At 42.4% G+C, this 20,804-nt stretch overlaps 1 long non-coding RNA gene and 2 pseudogenes across 3 annotated transcripts; 2 read left to right on the top strand and 1 right to left on the bottom strand.

The window, feature by feature from the left end:
- Nucleotides 1-2,469: 2,469 nt before the first annotated feature.
- On the top strand, nucleotides 2,470-4,451 carry LOC145163693 (scarecrow-like protein 3 pseudogene; annotated as a pseudogene). Of its 2 annotated transcripts, none has more exons than XR_013739717.1 (2): nucleotides 2,470-2,593; nucleotides 2,875-4,451. The product of XR_013739717.1 is annotated as a scarecrow-like protein 3 pseudogene, transcript variant X2 (transcript). The 2 variants fall into 2 exon arrangements; XR_013739715.1 differs by lacking the exon at nucleotides 2,470-2,593 and adding an exon at nucleotides 2,608-2,740.
- Nucleotides 4,452-4,699: 248 nt separating this feature from the next.
- Nucleotides 4,700-5,579, bottom strand: LOC145163687 (dirigent protein 22 pseudogene; annotated as a pseudogene).
- A 480-nt stretch (nucleotides 5,580-6,059) lies between these two features.
- On the top strand, nucleotides 6,060-6,615 carry LOC145108210 (uncharacterized). Its single transcript, XR_013708116.1, has 2 exons — nucleotides 6,060-6,155; nucleotides 6,242-6,615. It is a non-coding gene; the product is annotated as an uncharacterized LOC145108210 (long non-coding RNA).
- Nucleotides 6,616-20,804: the final 14,189 nt, after the last annotated feature.

The following is a 20,804-nucleotide window of genomic DNA, read 5'->3' as shown; positions in this document are numbered from 1 at the left end:
ACTGATGGGCTTGTTCCACATGATAAATTTTTGAAAGTTACAAGTCCTTTCATTTTTAAGCGTTTAATTACTAGGCCTATACTCGATGAAACTTCATTATTCTCATCAACCTTGTGTTGACCATCAAAACCACATGTATTCTCAGGGAGTTAGTAATTTAAGCATTTCAGACGACGGATAATCATGGATTTAAGGCAATTTAGTTTACTACCTTTAGTTATGTCTGCATACCTATTAAGGCAATTCATGTATTATTATGATATGTAATAACCATGTATTCAAACTTAAAGATGGAATACAAATGTTATTTTGTTTATTGTTGTACTTGTGCTATATATTCAGTTTACCTGTGATCCATGAACTTATTCGCACAACCCGACATGTTCCGCCTTCTCGGTCGGGCGTGTGACAATACATATGTAGAATATATATGTATAAGTTATAACACATATATCTTGAAATTTTATACATGCACTTGAGCAACATACTACCTATTTAAGCGAGTAATATACATTTTTACGAATAAATTGAACTTATAGTGATACACTATACATTACCTAAGTTTAACCACTTAGTATACCCTCTCGACTATAACCGTTAATCCTCGGAACGAGATACGTATGTATAGATCTATACCGGTTGACACCCCCACCTTCGGTTGCTAGTTACAACCTCGACGGATCAATCAAAGTGGGTGATAATTATCTTTAGTCTTTATCCACAACGTCTAATGAAGCGTCGTAAGGGGTTATATCTAGTTACACAGCTCGGTTATAGGAATCACTATGGACTTAACTGGATTCTTTATAGAAACCACAAATTCAATTTCTCTTTTTATCTAACATTTTTCAAACATGGTTTTAATTATAAAAGAAATACTTTTCATACTTTTTAAAAATATTATTACTACGGTTAGCAGAAAACCTGTAACTCTCACCAACCTTTGGTTGACCCTCAAATTACATGTATTCTTAGGAGATCACTGAACGAACTTTTAGCAGAAGAGATACTCATGGATTTCGGGCCTTAAAGTGGAATATAATTGTTGCCTTGTTATTGTTGTACTTGTGGTGTATATTCAATTTGTTGGTGATCAATGAACTAAGTCGTACAACCCGACATGTTCCGCCGCCTCGGCTGGGGGTGTGGCATTTACCCAATGCTATAACTTGTAGCCTAGTTCCATTACACAAACCACATTTTTTAATCAATATTCTTCAATAAGATAACTGGAACACCAACTTTTAATACCAATTTATGAATTGGAAAACCTGAAGGTTTAAGGTCATTTAGAACATCAGGTGAGTATAAAGTTTCGTCAAAGTCATCGTGTACAAAATCCGAATGACAAAAGACTATCTGAACTTAAGTATTTTTTTTCATCTCATGTTGTAAATAATGGTAACAAAGGATGAATCATGTAATTGTGATTTGTACCTTATTTGTTTTCGCATCTTATATTTTATGTGTGTCGTTCAAAGCAATAAAACAATAAATAAAATAATGTAATCTTTAGTAAATTAACAAAGAAACATCATGTATATACCATACCATAACTATTTTTATACCAAAATGTTGTAATTAAGGTGTTGTTTGTTTTTTCGAAGCGAAAACACTTAAAGTCCGTGGACCACATCTGCAACTGTCTATAGTAGAAGAGGTTGACCAGACGGCTGGAGCCTGTGATAAAAAATATATTTGTTTTTTTTTACGTCTGCAGGCAGTTGTAATGAACTGGAATTAATTGTACAATAGTAAAAATAATTCTAAATCAAAATTTTATTTAGTTTATTTATATGCAAATCAAATATAAAGATCATTTTGATTATATAATTTTTAAAGACGTTTATATAAAATAATTAAACATATTATTTGCTAAATAACAACAAATAAAATTGTTAATTTAGCGAAAAACATGTTCAATTTTGTTAATTTTTCGAAGACGGTAGTTATTTTTACGGTTAGTTTTAATTAATTTGGTAATTTTAGTGATTAACTTTACAATTTATTAATATTTGGTTATAAACAATGTAATACAAACGGTTGCGAAAGGTCAAACGATGCGCGTATCTGTTTTTAAGTTAAAAAGACTTCTAAAAAATAAACAGTTGTGAAATGTCAAACAATGCACGTGTGGTGCATGACACAGCAATAAGTGTTCATGAATGTTTTTTCGGAAAAAACAAACAGCCCTGAGCATCAAACACCGTATATCCGCAAGAAACCTGCGACTTAAACGATGGTAAAGGAATACTAACACGACCGACTGATTAAAATTACATACAAATTAACCTTTAAAAAACATAATATGTGAAAAACATATTGCTATTTTAACGTATTACCACTTAATCAATTACAAGTTGCATATACAAACCTACAAAAAACCCTTCCTATTTCATATTCATGTGATGTCCCCTATAGGAAGAACCAATGCAATGACGACAAAAACAACCCTTTTCATTTGTCACACACAAGCCATTACCCCTTGGATATGTCCTCCCCAAAACAAAGAGCTTTTTAACTCCTTCTATACCCACTTTGGACTTTTAATCACTTTCCTAGAAACACACCAAAACCCTTGATAATTTCGAAGGTAATCAAAAAAATAGATGATAAAGTTTGGATTTTGTTATGTGGGTCTCCATGGGGTTTTAGTCCATTTCAAAGCCCTTTTCTGAATTTGAGTTTTTTTTCATATGTTTCATCGGATTTCCTATTATTACTTCAGATATATTCAGTGGTGAGTTCATCCTTGTTCTATTTTTCAATGGAGTTTCTTTGATTCTCTTCACTTTATGTCTACTAACACAATTAAGTACTTGATTGACTGTTTCTTGCCGTTTAATTTCGCCATTTCATGTGTTCATTTTGCAGACCCATTTCGAATTTTTAACGGATTAATGTCAGGAATGGGTCAAGAAGACGGATCTTCGTCTATAAGTTCATCCCCACTTCACTTATTCTCTCTAATGTCACTCTCACCTGGTATTGGATCACCATATCCATGGCTACGAGAAATGGAATCCGAAGAACGTGGATTATACCTCATCCGTCTCCTCGTCGCCTGTGCTAACAACGTCGCCGCCGGCAGCATCGAGAATGCCAACATCGAACTCGAGCAGATTAATCGTCTTTCATCTTCCGATGGTGACACAATGCAAAGAATCGCAGCTTATTTCACTGAAGCTCTCGCTAATCGAATGCTCAAAGGGTGGCCTGGTTTATACAAAGCTATAAATTCCACGAAAATCACGTCAATTTCCGAAGAGATTCTTACAAAAAGATTGTTTTTTGATCTCTGCCCGTTTTTGAGACTATCGTATCTGATTACTAACCAAGCAATTCTCGAAGCCATGGAAGGCGAAAAGATGGTTCACATTATCGATCTTTGTTCTTCAGAGCCTGCGCAATGGATTAATCTTCTTCAAGCGTTAAGAACACGTTCCGAAGGTCCACCACATTTGAGAATCACTGGTATTCATCAAGAAAAAGAAGTATTAGAACAAATGGCTCTTCGATTAAACGAAGAAGCTGAGAAATTAGACATCCCGTTTCAGTTTAATCCAATCGTAACCCGATTGGAGAATCTTGAAATGGAACAATTACGTTATAAATCCGGTGAAGCTTTAGCAATAAGTTCGGTTCTTCAACTCCACACTCTATTAGCGTTCGATGATGAAACGATTAAAAGAACTCAAAGCCCATCATCAAATCGAATTCTCATAAATTCACAAACTTTAGGTGATTTTCTGAAAAAAGATATTGTAAACCCATTTAGCCCGAGTCCCGATTCGACCTCGTCATCACCATTGTTGCTAAATTCCGGGAAAATCATGAGCTTTTTGAACTCCCTTTGGAATCTTTCACCAAAACTAATGGTGGTAACTGAACAAGAATCGAATCACAACGGGTTTACTTTGATGGATCGAGCACTTGAAGCTTTGATCTTTTATGCAGCTCTATTCGATTGCTTAGAATCTACTGTTCCAAGAACATCAGTCGATCGTCAAAAGGTTGAAAAGATGTTATTTGGGGAAGAAATCAAGAACATTATAGCTTGCGAGGGGCTTGAAAGAAAGGTGAGACATGAGAAGCTTGAGAAATGGATTCCGAGGTTTGAATTGGCGGGATTTGGACGTGTTCCATTGAGTTATAATGGGATGTTGGTGGCTACAAGATTGTTGCAGAATTATGGGTACGATGGTTATAAGATTAAAAATGAAAATGGGTTTTTGGTTATTTGTTGGCATAATCAACCGTTGTTTACGATTTCAGCTTGGAAGTTTGGGAGGTACAGTTAGTGTGTAGTTTGTAATCATGGTGAATTGTTCTTTGGTTTCTTTGTTTTTGTTTGCTTACTTCTGTGTATAAAAAACAACGATGCCCTCTTTTCTGAGCTTCATAAATGTATGATCATCTGTTTGACTAATAAAATACTTCAAGATCTGTTCTTTTGTCTAAAGTTTGTAGCTTTAGAATAACATTTTGTTGTAAAGAATTACTATAATCTTTGGATCCAACATGAGCCTAGTGCGCCAAGGTTACTTAGCTTTTCTAGGGTTTAAGTCATACACATTCTTTTTCCTCTTGTTTATAGAATGAATATTTTGAACCCATGGCAAACCAGAAAAAGAAAAATAAGCAAAAATCCACATTAGACTACTAGAAAATGTGGCATTAGCAACAATTCGCGGACATATTTCAAAAAAAATACAAATGCATTAACGGGTGAGCTTTAACTTAGATATCACAATACAAGATAAAAGAGTTAAACCGTAAAAGAAAAGTATGGCACAACGGGTAGAGGTGCTTACACTGACGGGACCCACAGCTAACATGAAGGGCACAAAAACATAGTGTTGTGGTTATGGTTATATGGATGTGATATTCATGTTTGGAAACCGAGACCTCATTTATGAATTCTCACATTCTTACCCTCTATCAGGACAACATGTGAGGACAAAAGAATTTAACTTTTTCAATCATGCATGACAGTGACATTATACTGAACCACCGCGTTTCCGGTTTTCAAATTATACCTCACAGTGCTCGCAAGTGCATAGCCACGAGCAAATCTAAAGACCCCACTTCCTCCAACAACAGGCATTTCCCTCACCACATCAAACACACGGTTTCGACCCATAACACTAAGCGCACTTCCATTGTACTTTCCATAAGTAAAAACAAAATTAATAGTCATAAGTAAACCCGAGTCATGTTGAGAAGCCATAGCATAGAGTCCTTGAGCTCTTCCCACCACCAACGAATCGGGCTTGGTGTCTATAGTCAAAGGGTCATCGATGATTACAGTTGTTCCAAACAAACTTTTAGGCCCGATTATTTTGAGAGCAGTTGGGTTCTTGCCACTCACAATGTCATGGAAATAGAAATGAAGGCGGGTCATTTTTCTGGTGGTTGTTGGTTTTGTTTCGACGAAGTGGGTGGAGAAAGGGAGGTTAGCGGTGGCTGAGGCGGCTAAAATTAGGGTTAGGGAGAGGGAATAGAGAGTGGAAGTTAGGAAGGAAGCCATTTTGATGATGGAATGGAGAGTGTTTGTGGTTTGTGTTATAAGGCCACTATGTTTGCTATTTATGGTAGGAGTATGGCATTGGAAGGGGAATGATCAATGATGTCTATTACATCCCATTATCACCCAAACAAGAAAAAAGAAAAAAATCAAATCGAACTAAGTTGAACAAAATGGAAGAGAAAAAAAAAAGTAAATAAGTTATAATGTGTTTGACGTTGAATTCAATTCACACCAACCCAAAATGTAGAACTAATTTAGAAAATAGGTCTCTCATTTTTATAAAAATATATAAATAATATTCCCATCTTCATTAAAAAAAAAAAAAAAAACTTAAATAAAAAATCATTTCAATTGGTCGCGTTGTTGCAACAGTTGCAAGGGAAAATAAGTATATGGGCAAAGAACGTGCCTTTGCTTCTGACACAATCTAAATGCCTTTCAGCTTTTTCTTTTATTTTTCTTTTATTTCATTATTATTATATTTTTAGAAGAAACAGGTAAGATTAAATTTTATCTTTTCCATCTTTATATAACCCACAAAATATATTTTATTCTACTCCAAACACAAAACGGTAGTACCAAATACTCCAGCACATTGCAAATTTACTTCCAACTCGATGATATGGTATATTTTGTGTGATATGTTTTATATTATATGAAACTATCAAATTTGCTTTAATTTGTATTGTTGAAAATTGACCTTAATCTCAGAAATGGTGGTCCAAGTGGTTGTGTCAAATTCTGTCTTTTTCTAGACGAATTAGCTTGGAGCCTTCAAGGGCAACGTTTTGAGTTGATGGTTATTCTTATGAGACCAAGACGAAACAACTTGGAGGTTTTATGGGCAGCACTCACAGATTCGATATGGGTTTTAACGCCTTATTTGGTTCTTATAAAATAGAGAGAGCTGAGAGCTTTTACACATAAAAACTCTAGTTCGTCTTTACTTGTTTTTCCTCTCAAATTACCCCAAACATTAGCCGCAAATACTTGTATTTCTCCTATTTCTTTGCAATATAAATATTATCATCACTATTGGATCTCTTGGATGTTTCCTCCGCCTTTGGTTGGATTTTTCACGTAAATCTCGTTGTATATGTCTCTAATCTTTATTGATTTACATATTATTATTGATTTTCTTTATATATTAATGATATCCTTTGGTTGGAGGTGTTATTTAGATGAATTTGGTTTATTTGGGACATTACACTTTACCTAGCTTATCAATATTGATATACTTTATTAATTGGCATGTGTTTATAGTTATTTGATCATTAGTTATTATTAGTGGTATCAGAGCATTACTATGATTTCTTGATGTGATTGAAATCTCAAATTAAGGTTTCTTCACTAGTATGACAACTACGAGGTTTGACATTCTATTGTTACATAGAAATAAAAGGTTTTTTATGGCAAGTAAAGATGAAAGGTATTTTGATTGAAATTTATTTACATACCAAACTTTGTTGGGTTTTGACAAGATGCCTGCTTCATGGTCTGATCAAGAAAAGCTAACAAATAATCTAAAAACATACTCACAAATTCGGTTACATTTATATAATGGCACTTTGCAAGATCTTGTGTAGGACACTGGTGTGTCGTCTATTTGGTTGAAATTGTTAGTGTATAGAAAGGTTTAGGGTGGAAATCCGGCTTCCTAAGGATCGTGTTGGTTCGCTTTCCGAACAGTTATTTATACCTTATGTTCGGTTTACAAGAAATTCAGTTTATGATAATCTAAAGAGACACTTACGAATCTAGGCGCAGAAACGCAAGCTAAATTGCTAGAAGAATTTTGAGTTTGTCAAAGAAGAAAGAGAGTTGGGGAAAGTGTCTCACGGATCAAAGAGAACAGTTGTATTTGTACATGACAATTAGGGTTGCAATTAGGGTTGTCGTCTTTCGAATTAGTCAAGTAATTCCGAAATTAATGGCATGATTGATGGTTTCTAAAACTGACAAAATTTGCCAATTTTACCATAATCATCCACTAGAATTCGCATTTTTCACTATGATCCAAACTCAAATTTCCAAAGACCTTTTGGAGCGCTTCTATAACACTGGATTTTTGGTATGCTCCTTTTTGCCCCTTTTGCATTTATTTATTTCATATTGGCCCATGAAGTAGTACGCTTAGCGTACTAAGGTGGAGTTGGATCGTGGGTGTGAGGCCTCGTACGCTGGGCATACGAGGATTACGCAGGGCATAATGGTCAGACTTGAAAACCCTAATTTTAGGGTGTTGCACCCTATATAAAGAACTTAAGTCCCTAGGACTGGCCTCTTTACCAGCCCCCATATCTCCTAAACCCTAAAATCGACCTTAAGCCTCCATTAATGTGTCTTTGAGCTTTGGAGAAGAAGTTGGTGCTTATTTTGCTCATCTTGAAGGATTTGAAGAAGGGTGAAGGTGCTTTGCTTGGTGGGAAGTTTAGAGATCTAGAATCATCACTTGATGCGACATCGACCTCCGGCAAGGCTTCTGGTCTTCTGCTCCGGCGGAGATCTGCTAGTCACAATTAGAGAGACGCGTTAGAGCCGTACCAGGGACTGTGCCCCGGGAGCGAACTCCGACGGTCAAGTTAGATCAGCTAGAAGATCTGAGATGGTTCTCCATAGCTGGAGGGAACCATCTTGGTGCTAGTGGTGGTGTATGGTGGCTGACGGCGGCGGGTGGCGGCTGGGCCACCCGGCCGGAGTATAGTGGCAGCTGAGCCATAGGGGAAGAGCCTAGGGAAAGGTCTAGGGAAAGATCTAGGGAAAGATCCCCCTTCATGGAAGGGATACTATTCATTATATAGGTAACAATTAGGTCAGGCCTTGGGCCTGCCCAATTCAGGCCCAGCTAGCAAGGAGCTGGGCAAGGCCGCCCGGAGGCGCCGAGCGGGGCTGGCGGGCGCGCACCAGGAGAGGATGGCAAGGGAGTGCCAGGCGAGGGAGCGCCTGGCCGAGCCGGCAGGAGAGTCCCCAGCAGGGTTGGCAAGGGAATTCCCAGCAAGGGCTAGCAAGGGAACGGCAGGCCGGGCCGGCGGGAGAGTCCCCAACAAAGCTGGCAAGGGAGCGCCAGGCGAGGCTGGCGCGCCGGAGCTGTCTAGGCCATGCTAGTGGACCATATCTCATCAAATCCCCCCAGTCTGGTGTTATTGGTACGTGGCCAATGACATCGGACTGGGGTAAGTCGTATAAACCAACAGGAGAGTCCCCAGCGAGGCTGGCAAGGGAGTCCCTGACAAGGTTGGCAGGAGCGCGCCAGGCCAGGCTGGCGCGCTAAAGCAGTCTGGGCCATGCTAATGGACCATATATCATCAAGTCCCCCCAGTCTGGTGTTATTGGTACGCGGCCAATGACATCGGACTGGAACTAGTCATATAAACTGTGCGCCGTCAAGTCCCCCTAGTCTGATGCGATTGGTTTGCCGACAATCGGATCGGACTAGATAAAGCACCAATACAATAAATAATAAAGAGGAATGACCGAACCTCGCCCACGAGAGCCGTGGGGTTGTGCGACGAGCCAAACACTGCTTGAGCTAACTTGATACTCCTTCATTAAGAGGAGTGTGAGCCGATCAGTGCGATGCGGACCGAGGCTGCTAAAGAGTGTTACACGACACTGATGTCGATGGAATGTCGGGCCGGGGTAGCTAGGAGGCGTAACCTCGCCATACAGTCCCTAAGACCGTTGCCGAGCTCCGGAGTCTGTAAATAGATACAACGTACTTGGTCTATGATTCCCACGTTCCAGTCACAGCTGAAAGTTGTTCATAGAAATAGACGCTCTAAGCGTCACGCGCGCACCCCGGCGAGAGGGACGAGACCCGTAGCCAACACCGGGTGGGGAGTTATATTTCTATGCCTGCTAGATGGGAACTTTAAGTGACTGGTCAGCGGTGCACACTTCGCAAGTCCCCTCCAGCTATGGAGAACCATCTTGGTGCTAGTGGTGGTGTATGGTGGCTGACGGCGGCGGGTGGCGGCTGGGCCACCCGGCCGGAGTATAGTGGCGGCTGAGCCATGGGGGAAGAGCCTAGGGAAAGTTCTAGGGAAAGATCTAGGGAAAGATCCCCCTTCATGGAAAGGATACTATTCATTATATAGGGAACAATTAGGTCAGTCCTTGGGCCTGCCCAATTCAGGCCCAGCTAGCAAGGAGCTGGGCAAGGCCGCCCGGAGGCGCTGGGCGGGACTGGCGGGCGCGCCCCAGGCAGGGCTGGCGGGCACGCACCAGGAGAGGATGGCAAGGGAGTGCCAGGCGAGGGAGCGCCTGGCCGAGCCGGCAGGAGAGTCCCCAGCAGGGCTGGCAAGGGAATTCCCAACAAGGGCTAGCAAGGGAACGTCACGCCGGGCCGGCGGGAGAGTCCCCAGTAAGGCTGGCAAGGGAGCGCCAGGCGAGGCTGGCGCGCCGGAGCTGTCTAGGCCATGCTAGTGGACCATATCTCATCAAATCCCCCCAGTCTGGTGTTATTGGTACGTGGCCAATGACATCGGACTGGGGTAAGTCGTATAAACCAACAGGAGAGTCCCCAGCGAGGCTGGCAAGGGAGTCCCTGACAAGGTTGGCAGGAGCGCGCCAGGCCAGGCTGGCGCGCTAAAGCAGTCTGGGCCATGCTAATGGACCATATATCATCATCACTGATTTTGCAAGTTTTTAAAGGAATCAAGTCCAAACCTTGTCTTCTTCATGCTTAGATATCTTCATGTCTTAGTTTTTATGCTTTTGCTCCCATTTTGGGTTGGTTTGATGAGTTAGGGTATTTGAATGGCTTATTCTTTTAGATCTGAGCTCATTAGGAGTTTCTTAGACATAAAGGTGCAAACTTTATGGGGGGTTTTTTGTCTCATGCATGCAATAAGTCATCTATTAAGTCCTTTTGAGCTTTAAGAGCTTCATTTAGCCATGCATGAACGTAAAGTTAGTAACTTTACGTGATTATCCAGCTCAAGGAAATCAGATCTATGTTTTAGGGCAATGTTTTAATGATTAATGTAACATCCCAGGTCCAGGTACACCTTGTAATCCTTGGTCTTTGAGCACTTGTCCATTTTAGCCCTTTATTGAGAAAAGGTGGTGAATGAGTACGCAGGGTGTACGAGAGTGTATGCTCAGCATACTCATATGCGTGCATTTGACGTGAAAGCCACCTTGTATGCTGGGCGTACCAGAGGGTACGCTGTACTAGGCCCACAGTGAAAACCCTAATTTAGGGTGAGTCCCTATATAAAGGATATAATGGCCTCATTTCTGGCCACCATTCTCAGACAACAAACCCTAAGTGTGCCCTAACCCTCGTTTTAGAGCTTGTGAGTGCATTTGAGAGCCTTTGAGAGTTCTTGTGTGTTCTTGAAGAGAAGAGAAAGCATTGGAGAAGAAGGAGTGGGAGTCCAAGCTCTTGGATCTGAGCATATCTGACTTGGGAGCTTCATATAGAGGTATAAACTTCAAACTTTCCCACTCTTTTGTTATGTGCATCATAGTAGAGTATTTTAGGGTTTTGTTCCAAAAAGGTGGAGACTCTATGAGATCTTGAGCTCCAGAGACTAGGACCAACCCCCTTTGAGTGTATTAGTGGTGTAATGTCATAAAAATCCAATCTTGGTCGTTGGAATCAAGCCATGCATGAGTTATGAGATTCTTGAGATAAAAGAGTGAGTATTTTGTGTGTTTGTGACCATATCAGCCATGCAAACGCTTAAAGTCACTGACTGTATGGGTTAAGAGCTATTAGGGAGTCCATATCTGTAATATGAGCCAAGGTCTTAACTGGTTAAGACCAAATGAGTGAGAAGGGTGAAACTGGAGCGTATGCTGGGCGTAATTCCAGTACGCACATTGTAGGGGTCGCGCATCCCCGATGCCTGTATGACAGCTGAGTATGCCCAGCGTAGAGAGCTGGTACGCGCAACATACTCCCTACCATTGACTTTTGGTTGACTTTTAGGGTTTGGTCAACTTGTGGACATTTATGGCGATTGAGGGGTAAAATGGTCTTTTGCCCTTCTGTGAGTTTAGTGTAGCCTCTTGACAGCCGTGATTAAGTGGGCATAATTGTCGTGTATGTTAGGCGGAGGCTAGACCGGTGATTTAAGTTCGAAGTTTGTTGATTTCTTGCAAGGCGAGTCCTCTCACTATACTTACCATGAGTGGTTCCTTTGTGTGATTGAGATGTTTATTGTGCTTACCTGTGTATCTTAATATTATGCATTATGTCTTTCTGACTTATGCTGAGTATTGTTATTATGAGCTTACTGAGTTGGGACCGGAGGGTCCCACTCAGACACATAGACCGAAGGGTCTTATTGAGTTATAGCCTAGAGTTGCTAATGAGCTATGTGTGGTATTTTGGAGAACTCACTAAGCTTCGTGATTACCGTGTTATGTGTTATGTGTTTCAGGTACTTCCGATGATCGTGGGAAGGCCCCGACTTGATTGTATACATACTCGCATTGGAGATATGTTTTTTGAGGATCCTGGATTTTGTGATAAACAACTTTTGATAAATAAAATGTGTTAATGTTGATACTTGATATTTTTTGGAAATGTGACATGTGTTTATTGTGTTTGAAAATGAAAATTTTGGTTTGAAAATTTTCGGTGTTACAAGTTGGTATCAGAGCCTTGGTTTGAGGGATTCGGATGCACCTTCGGGTGTGTTTGGACTCAAACTGAGGATTTGAGAAAATTTTCCAAAGGAAATGATTTTCTAAAACGAGAAAGAGTTTTAAGAGAAAACGAGTTGGAGCGGTGTGTACAATCAGCCAGAGCCCGAATGGTGATTTCCCAAAATACCCTTACTTTTATGTTATGAGATATTTATGAAATATTCTGTTAGAATTGCATGATAGAAAGTAGGCTAGGTATTTCATATTCTAGGGCTAGAGTTGCCTGATTTATGATGCATTAGCCTAGGAGATGCTTTTTGATCAGTGTTATCCGCTATTTGCTATAAGTATGTGTTGAATTCTGAGTCGGGAGATGATCTAGGGGGAGATACCTAGATGAGCTTGAGAGGGGTTTTCTGAGAGAGTAGTCTGTGATTTGTGAGATATAGAGTATTTTTGTATTAGAATCCTAGGAGGAGGACTTCGGGTGACTACAGGCTTGGTGTGGAAGGTAGTATTAGGCTCGTACTACTGAAAGCACCAGATCTGCAGGCAGCCTAAGTAAGAATCCTTGGGATGCTAAGGAACAAGTAGGGGCAAGTGATTAAGTGTGAGTATACTCAAGCGAGTCTCTGATGATTTTGTGTTGTGTTTCAGATACATCATGGTAGCTACACGCCACACCCCAGAGAGCAGCGGAGTTAGCGATGACGAGATTCGCAGGATGATTCATGAAGAGGTGGTTGCACCCATTCAGGAGGCTATTCTGGAGATGTTTGGGTCTATTAATACCACTCTGATCGAGACATTTGACGAGCGATATGCTGCTGTTTCCGAGGCGGCTGCTGCTGCAGCCACCGCAGCTGTCGCTGCTGCCAGGCCACAGGGGGGTGACTCGTTGCTGTATCGGGAGTTCAGCAACACGAAGCCACCAGAGTTTAATGGGACTCAGGATCCGATTGCTGCGATGATATGGATCTCTGATATCGAGGGGTGTTTCTATACTTGTTCATGTACAGAGCATTTGAGGGTGCGGTTCACACTGAACCAGCTTCGCTTGGGAGCGAAGGACTGGTGGAAGTTCGTGACAGCCAGTTTTACTCCTGTAGCTGCAGTGACTTGGGAGAGGTTTGTTGTGATGTTCCAAGATGAGTATGTTCTCCCGGTAGAGAGGGAACGTTTGGCCCAGGAGTTTCTGTCTCTCAGACAGAAGACAGAGTCAGTGACTGAGATTACACGGATGTTTCACGAGAGGGCGCTGTTCAGGAGGCCAGGAGGAGGGAGATCGAGCTGGAGACTCGGGCCAGGGAGTATGCGGAGTCTCAGGGGAGAGACCAGCGGCCGATGCAGTCGCAGTCGGCAGCCAAGCGGGCTAAGCCCGCTGATTCGAGATCAGGAGGCCAGAAGGGCCGCACTTATGGCAAGTGCGGCAAGATTCATGAGGGGTCTTGCCGGGCAGGGATTTGCTACAAGTGTGGCAAGGAGGGGCATATGGCGTAGGATTTCCCCAAGGGATTTGCAGTCTGCTTTCACTACAACCAAACCGGCCATCGGAAGGCCGAGTGCCCTCAGCTTGTTCAGGGATCAGCCTAGGGTTCCACTCCTGCTGCTTTGCGTACCACTGATGTTCGGTCGGTGAAGGCCGAGGTTCCGAGGGCTCGTGGGAGAGCTTTTCAGCTGACAGCGAAGGAGGTCCGCGCAGCACCTGATGTCTTGGCTGGTACGTATTTCTTTATTGTTTATTTTGAGATTTATTGTGCTTATTATGTGCTATATTTAGGTACATTTCTTGTGAGTTCTGTACCTGCTTTAGTTTTATTTGATTCGGGTGCGAGTCGATCCTTGTTGTCTATAGCTTTTAGTTATCACATTAGTATCTGTCTATCCGACGTGAGGCGTTGAGTCGACCTCTGAGGGTTTCTATAGCAGACGAGCATGCGGTTTTTGCTACTGATGTATTCCGAGGATGTGTGTTGGAGACTTTTGGTGTCGAGTTTCTGATTGACCTGGTACTGATCGCGATGGGTGATGTCTGTGTCATTGTGGGCATGGATTGGTTGAGCCGTTTTGGAGAAGTGATTGACTGTGAGTGAAAGTTGGTGACTATATGAGACCCTAGTGGGGGAGTGGTTACAGTGTATGGCGAGGATACCAGATCTGGGTCAACCTTCTGCTCTGCTGCCAGGGCAAGGCAGAGTTTGCAGCAGGGTTGTATGGGTTTCTTAGCGTACGTGATGGATATGCGGATTATTTTAGAGAGGCCGAGTTCTATCTCCGAGGTTCCGATAGTGTGCGAGTTTCCTGATTTTTTTTCCTTAAGAGTTGTCGGGTATGCCTCCCGAGAGGAAACTGGAGTTTCGGATTGATTTGGTTCCAGGAGCGGCGCCTATCGCCAAGGCACCTTATCGCCTTGCGCCTCCAGAGATGCAGGAGTTATCCTCACAGCTTCAGGAGCTGCTGGGGAAGGGATTTATTCGACCGAGTAGCTCGCCGTGGGGAGAGACGATCCTTTTTGTTAAGAAAAAGGATGGTTCACACCGGATGTGCATTGATTACCGGGAGTTGAACAAGCTAACGGTCAAGAACCGTTATCCACTTCCGAGGATCGATGATTTATTCGATCAGCTGCAGGGGGCATCTTGGTTTTCCAAGATTGATTTGACATCTGGATATCACCAGATGAGAGTATGCGAGGAGGATATTCAGAAGACGGCCTTTAGAACTTGTTATGGGCATTAGGAGTTTGTGGTGACGCCTTTTGGGCTCACCAACGCACCGAAAGCGTTCATGGATCTCATGAACCGGGTGTGCAGGCCTAGGTTGGATTGGTCGGTGATCATGTTCATCACTGACATCTTGGTGTATTCAAGGTCCAGAGACCAGCCTGAGGAGCATCTGCGAGAGGTTCTTGGGGTATTGAGGTCGGAGAGGCTGTATGCCAAATTCTCCAAGTGTGATTTCTGGTTACGAGAGGTCCAGTTCCTGGGACATCTCGTTAATCAGAATGGGATATTGGTCGATATGGCCAAGATTGAGGCGGTTATGCGATGGGAGGTGATGTGGTCCCCATCCGATATCAGGAGTTTTCTAGGATTGGCCGGCTACTATCAGAGATTTATCAGGGATTTTTCCAATATTGCGGTTCCTCTTACTAGATTGACCCGGAAGGGCGTTACTTTTGTTTGGGGGCCTGAGCAGCAGTCATCATTCAAGACTCTTCGCCAGAGATTGTGCGAATCTCCAGTGTTAGCCAGTCCGGAGGGAGTGGAGGACTTCGTAGTCTATTGTGATGCGTCCATTTCAGGGATAGGTGCAGTGTTGATGCAGAGGGGTCATGTGATAGCATATGCGTCGAGGAAGTTGAAGCCTCATGAGACGAGGTATCCCACCCATGATTTGGAGTTAGGGGCGGTGGTGTTCGCCCTCAAGATTTAGCGCCACTATCTTTATGGTGTGCGGTGTACCATATACACAAACCATAAGAGCCTGAAGTATCTGATGGACCAATCTGAATATGAGACAGAGGAGATGGCTGGATGTAGTGAAAGACTACGACTGTGAGATCTTATATCACCCAGGCAAGGCTAATGTGGTAGCCGATGCCTTGACTCGAAGAGCCGAGAGCGCTCCGATCCGGGATGTGTGTATGAGAATGACGGTGATGACTCTAGTTTTGGATACCATCCGAGAGGCTCAGGTGGAGGCTATGAGGCCAGAAAACCGCAACAGAGAGCGTGTGATTGGGCAGGTGTCCGAGTTTGTGACGGACAATCGTGGGCTTATGACCTTCCACGGGCAGATTTGGGTGCCCTATACAGGTGTAGATCGTCGTGTATTGATGAAGGAGGCGCATGGATCGAGATTCTCGATCCACCCAGGGGCCACTAAGATGTATTTGGACCTTAAAAGAGATTATTGGTGGCCCTGTATGAAGAGAAACGTGGCATGGGTTGTAGAGAGGTGCTTGACCTGTCGTCGGGTTAAAGCAGAGCACCAGCGTCCACATGGTCCTTTACAGCCTCTAGAGATTCCCCAGTGGAAGTGGGAACAAATTTCTATGGACTTTATCACCACGTTACCGAGGACTACGCGTGGGGTTGACGCGATATGGGTGATTATGGATCGGCTGACGAAGAGTGCTCACTTCCTTGCTATTAGTGAGAGTTCTTCTGCAAAGAGATTGGCCGAGATTTATGTGAGAGAGGTGGTAGCTTCGCATGGAGTGTCGACGTCGATAGTGTCAGATCGATACGTGTGCTTTACTTCCAGGTTTGGAAGAAATTTCATGAGGAGTTGGGTACACGTTACACTTCAGTATCGCATAGCATCTGCACATAGACAGGTAGAGCGAGCGAACGATTTAGACGCTTGAGGACATGTTGCGAGCATGTGTGATGGACTTTGGAGGGAGTTGGGACACTTATTTTCCCTTGGCTGAGTTTTCTTACAACAATAGCCACCATTCCAGCATCGGTATGGCCCCTTTGAGCTTCTGTATGGGAGGAGGTGTCGGACTCCCATTTGTTAGGAAGAAGTGGGGCAGAGAGTGATGGGTGGCACAAAGATAGTGTTGAAGACGACTGAGCAGATTCAGCAGGTCAGACAGAGGCTGCTGACGGCCCAGAGTCGCCAAAAGATTTATGCAGACAGGCGACGATCCGAGCTAGAGTTTCAGGTTGGAGATTTTGTCCTCCTGAAGGTATCCCCTTGGAAAGGGGTGATCCGCTTCAGGAAGCGGGGCAAGCTGGGGCCTGATACATCGGTCCTTTCATAGTGACCGCCAGAATGGGCAGGGTAGCATATAGGTTGGAGCTACCTACGGAGTTGAGTCAGATTCATAACACCTTCCACGTGTCCTAGTTAAGGAAGTGTGTAGCCGATGAGACGGCAGTGGTACCCCTAGAGGATATTTAGGTGGATGCGAGCCTGAATTACATTGAGAGGCCGATCACGATTTTGGATCGAAAGGTGAAGGTTCTGAGAAACAAAGAGGTGCCCCTAGTTCAAGTTCAGTGGCAACATCGGAGAGGGTCCGAGAAGACTTAGGAGCCGGAATCTGAGATACGGGAGCAGCATCCAGAGTTATTTGCCGAGCATGACTTCGAGGGCGAAGTCTAATCCTAGTGGGGGAGAATTGTAACATCCCAGGTCCAGGTATACCTTGTAACCCTTGATCTTCGATCACTTGTCCATTTTTGCCCTTTATTGAGAAAAGGTGGTGAATGAGTACGCGAGGCGTACGAGAGTGTACGCTCAGCGTACTCATATGCGTGCATTTGACGCGGAAGCCACCTAGTACGTTGGGCGTACTAGAGGGTACGCTGGGTGTACTAGGCCCATAGTGAAATCCCTAATTTAGGGTGAGTCCCCTATATAAAGGATATGGTGGCCTCATTTTCGGCCACCATTCTTAGACAACAAACCCTAAGTGTGCCCTAACCCTCGTTTTAGAGCTTGAGAGTGCATTTGAGAGCCTCAGAGAGTTCTTGTGTGTTCTTGAAGAAAAGACAAAGCTTTGGAGAAGAAGGAGTGGGAGTCCAGGCTCTTGGATCCGAGCATATCTGAGTTGGGAGCTTCATATAGAGGTATAAAGCTTCAAACCTTCCCACTCTTTTGTTATGTGCATCATAGTAGAGTATTTTACGGGTTTTTCCCAAAAAGGTGGAGACTTTATGAGATCTTGAGCCCAAGAGACTAGGACCAACCCCCTTTGAGTGTATTAGTGGTGTAATGTCATAAAAATCCAATCTTGGTCGTTGGAATCAAGCCATGCATGAGTTATGAGTTTCTTGAGATAAAAGAGTGAGTATTTTGTGTGTGTGACCATATCAGCTATGCAAAGGCTTAAAGTCACTGACTTTATGGGTTAAGAGCTATTAGGGAGTCCAGATCTGTAATATGAGCCAAGGTCTTAACTGGTTAAGACCAAATGAGTGAGAAGGGTGAAACTGGAGCGTACGCTGGGTGCAATTCCAGTACGCACAACGTAGGGGTCGCGCATCCCCGATGACTGCATGACAGCTGAGTACGCTCAGCGTAGAGAGCTGGTACGCAGAGCGTACTTCCTGCCGTGGACTTTTGGTTGACTTTTAGGGTTTGGTCAATTTGTGGGCATTTATGGCCATTGAGGGGTAAAATGGTCTTTTGCCCTTCTGTGAGTTTAGTGTAGCCTCTTGAGAATCATGATTAATTAGGGATAATTGTCATGTATGTTAGGCGGAGGCTAGACCGGTGATTTGAGTTTGATATTTGCCAATTTCTTGCAAGGTAAGTCCTCTCACTATAGTTACCATGAGTGGTACCTTTGTGTGATTGAGATGTTTATTGTGCTTACCTGTGTATCTTAATATTCTGCATTATGTCTTTGTGATTTATGCTGAGTATTGTTATTATAAGCTTACTGAGTTAGGACCGGAGGTTCCCACTGAGACACATAGACCAGAGCGTCTTATTGAGTTATAGCCTAGAGTGGCTAATGAGCTGTGTGTGATATTTTGGGGAACTCATTAAGCTTCATGCTTACCGTGTTATATGTTATGTGTTTCAGGTACTTCCGATGATCGCGGGAAGGCCCCGACTTGTGTGTACAAACACTCGCATTGGAGATATGTTTTTGGAGGATCCTGGATTTTGTGATAAACAACTTTTGATAAATAAAATGTGTTAATGTTGATACTTGAGATTTTTGGGAAATGTGACGTGTGTTTATTGTGTTTGAAAATGAAAATTTTGGTTTGAAAATTTCCGGTGTTACAATTAGGGGTTAAAAGTGGGAGATGGTTGAATTGGGAAGTACGATGGGCGTACAAGCTCTAAAGCCTATACGCTTAGCGTGCACCAGAGTACGCCCCGTGTACTCAGCAGGAGTGGATTTCAGATGTTTAGGCTTTGGTTGGGGCCATATTTTGGGCTTAGATATTTTGGGCCCTATTGGGCCATCAAGTTTTGGGCTGCTAATTATTTTGAGAGGGGCCACAATTGGATTTGGGCCCAATTTGGAAAATTGGGCCACAATTGGGCCTTGGATGATTAACTTGGAATTGGGCCTTTTGGATTGTAGGTTTGGGCCTTAGTCTTGGACTAAACTAGGTTAGGGCTAAAGTGGTCTTTTTACCCTAACTATGGACTGATGGTTATGGATTGGAATCCATTTGTTAATTGGATGTTATTTGGTATTTGATAGCTCGGGGACTTATCGGATCAGCAGCCAGGAGTTTATTTGTGTGATTCAGCAGCTCGAGGTGAGTTTTCGCACTGTGTTTAGCGGGTCGCAAGCACCAATGTCGGCCCATGTTTATGCTATGCTAGGATGCTAGACGTCTGCGTGACTCTGCATGTGTTATGTACTAGTATGCTTACCGGGAGGGGCCCGATGACCATTTTGTATGTTATGTATCTTTGTGATTATTGCATGTGTATGTGTTTACTTGATATATGTTATATGTATGATGAGCGGGGCCCGATCTGTATACCGAGTGGGGCTCGATGCCGGGCGGGGCACATTATATGTTTATTATGTATGGTATGTATAATCTTGGCGAACTCACTAAGCTATGTGCTTATGGTTTTCAGTTTCTGTTTCAGGTACTTCCAGTTCCAAAGGGAAGGACGCGGAATGATTGCAGAGCACACACCACCTTGTTCCGCGTTTTGTGATTTACTCTGATTTGTTATGACGAATGATACATTTGTTTTATTTGGATTGTATTGATGATGTTTTTGGAATACTAATTTTATTAAATTAAAAGTAAAATTTTTAGGTCTTAATTTTGGGATGTTACAGCTTCCCCTTGGACCCCGTTAGGGGGCTGCCCCTAGGACCCTACAAGGGGGAGCAACCCCCTTGACCCCCATCATTTTTTCATATCGGCTTATAATTCGATCTTATATATGCATGCACTCCCACTGAACATATAAAATATAGAACAAATTATAAACTCCTTGTCTCACATATTTATTCCAATTACACAAAAATTTTGGTGACACTGAAATCACCAACAAGAATTAGAGCAATTATGTAGGATCAACAGTCCCAAAGAAGTTGGATTTGAAGCAACATTTGTATACTTTTCGTCTTATTGAATTTGGTTTCTTTTTGTTATTATGTATTCACGTTTAAAAAAGAGTATTGTCGATTTCAAGAACATAGATGTTTAATATGATGAAAAAGATTATAATTGATTTTATTATGCTCTTTGTCGTCATCTTATATATATATATATATATATATATATATATATATATATATATATATATATATATATATATATATATATAACATCAAACCTTATAATCTGATGGGTCAAACCGTCTTGACGATGATTCGTTTTTATCTGCGTATCTGATGGGTCAAACCGTCTTTTATTTGTAGAGTTTATATTATCTTTATAGAAGCTATTCAAATCCATGATTTGTAGGGATTTCATTCTAGAATATTCTTACTTAGTATATAATTTACACTAGGGTTTGTTGTAAAAACAAGTCGTTTGGTGCATTCTCTTTGTGAGATGTTCTTAGTCAAAATTAATTTTCGATTACATTGTGTTCTTTATTTGTTGATATTTTTTATTATGATTCTTGAATTGGTATCATATTAGGTTCTGTTTTATCAAGCAATGGTGTCTTCATCTGGATCTTTTAAACCTGTTTCTATATCGTCTATCAAAATTCCTCT

The sequence above is a fragment of the Lactuca virosa genome, chromosome 1 (assembly GCF_052849685.1).
Source record: "Lactuca virosa cultivar CGN04683 chromosome 1, Lactuca_virosa_CGN04683_v6, whole genome shotgun sequence".
Classification (NCBI taxonomy): domain Eukaryota; kingdom Viridiplantae; phylum Streptophyta; class Magnoliopsida; order Asterales; family Asteraceae; genus Lactuca; species Lactuca virosa.
This window is presented reverse-complemented; position numbering and strand designations above follow the sequence as displayed.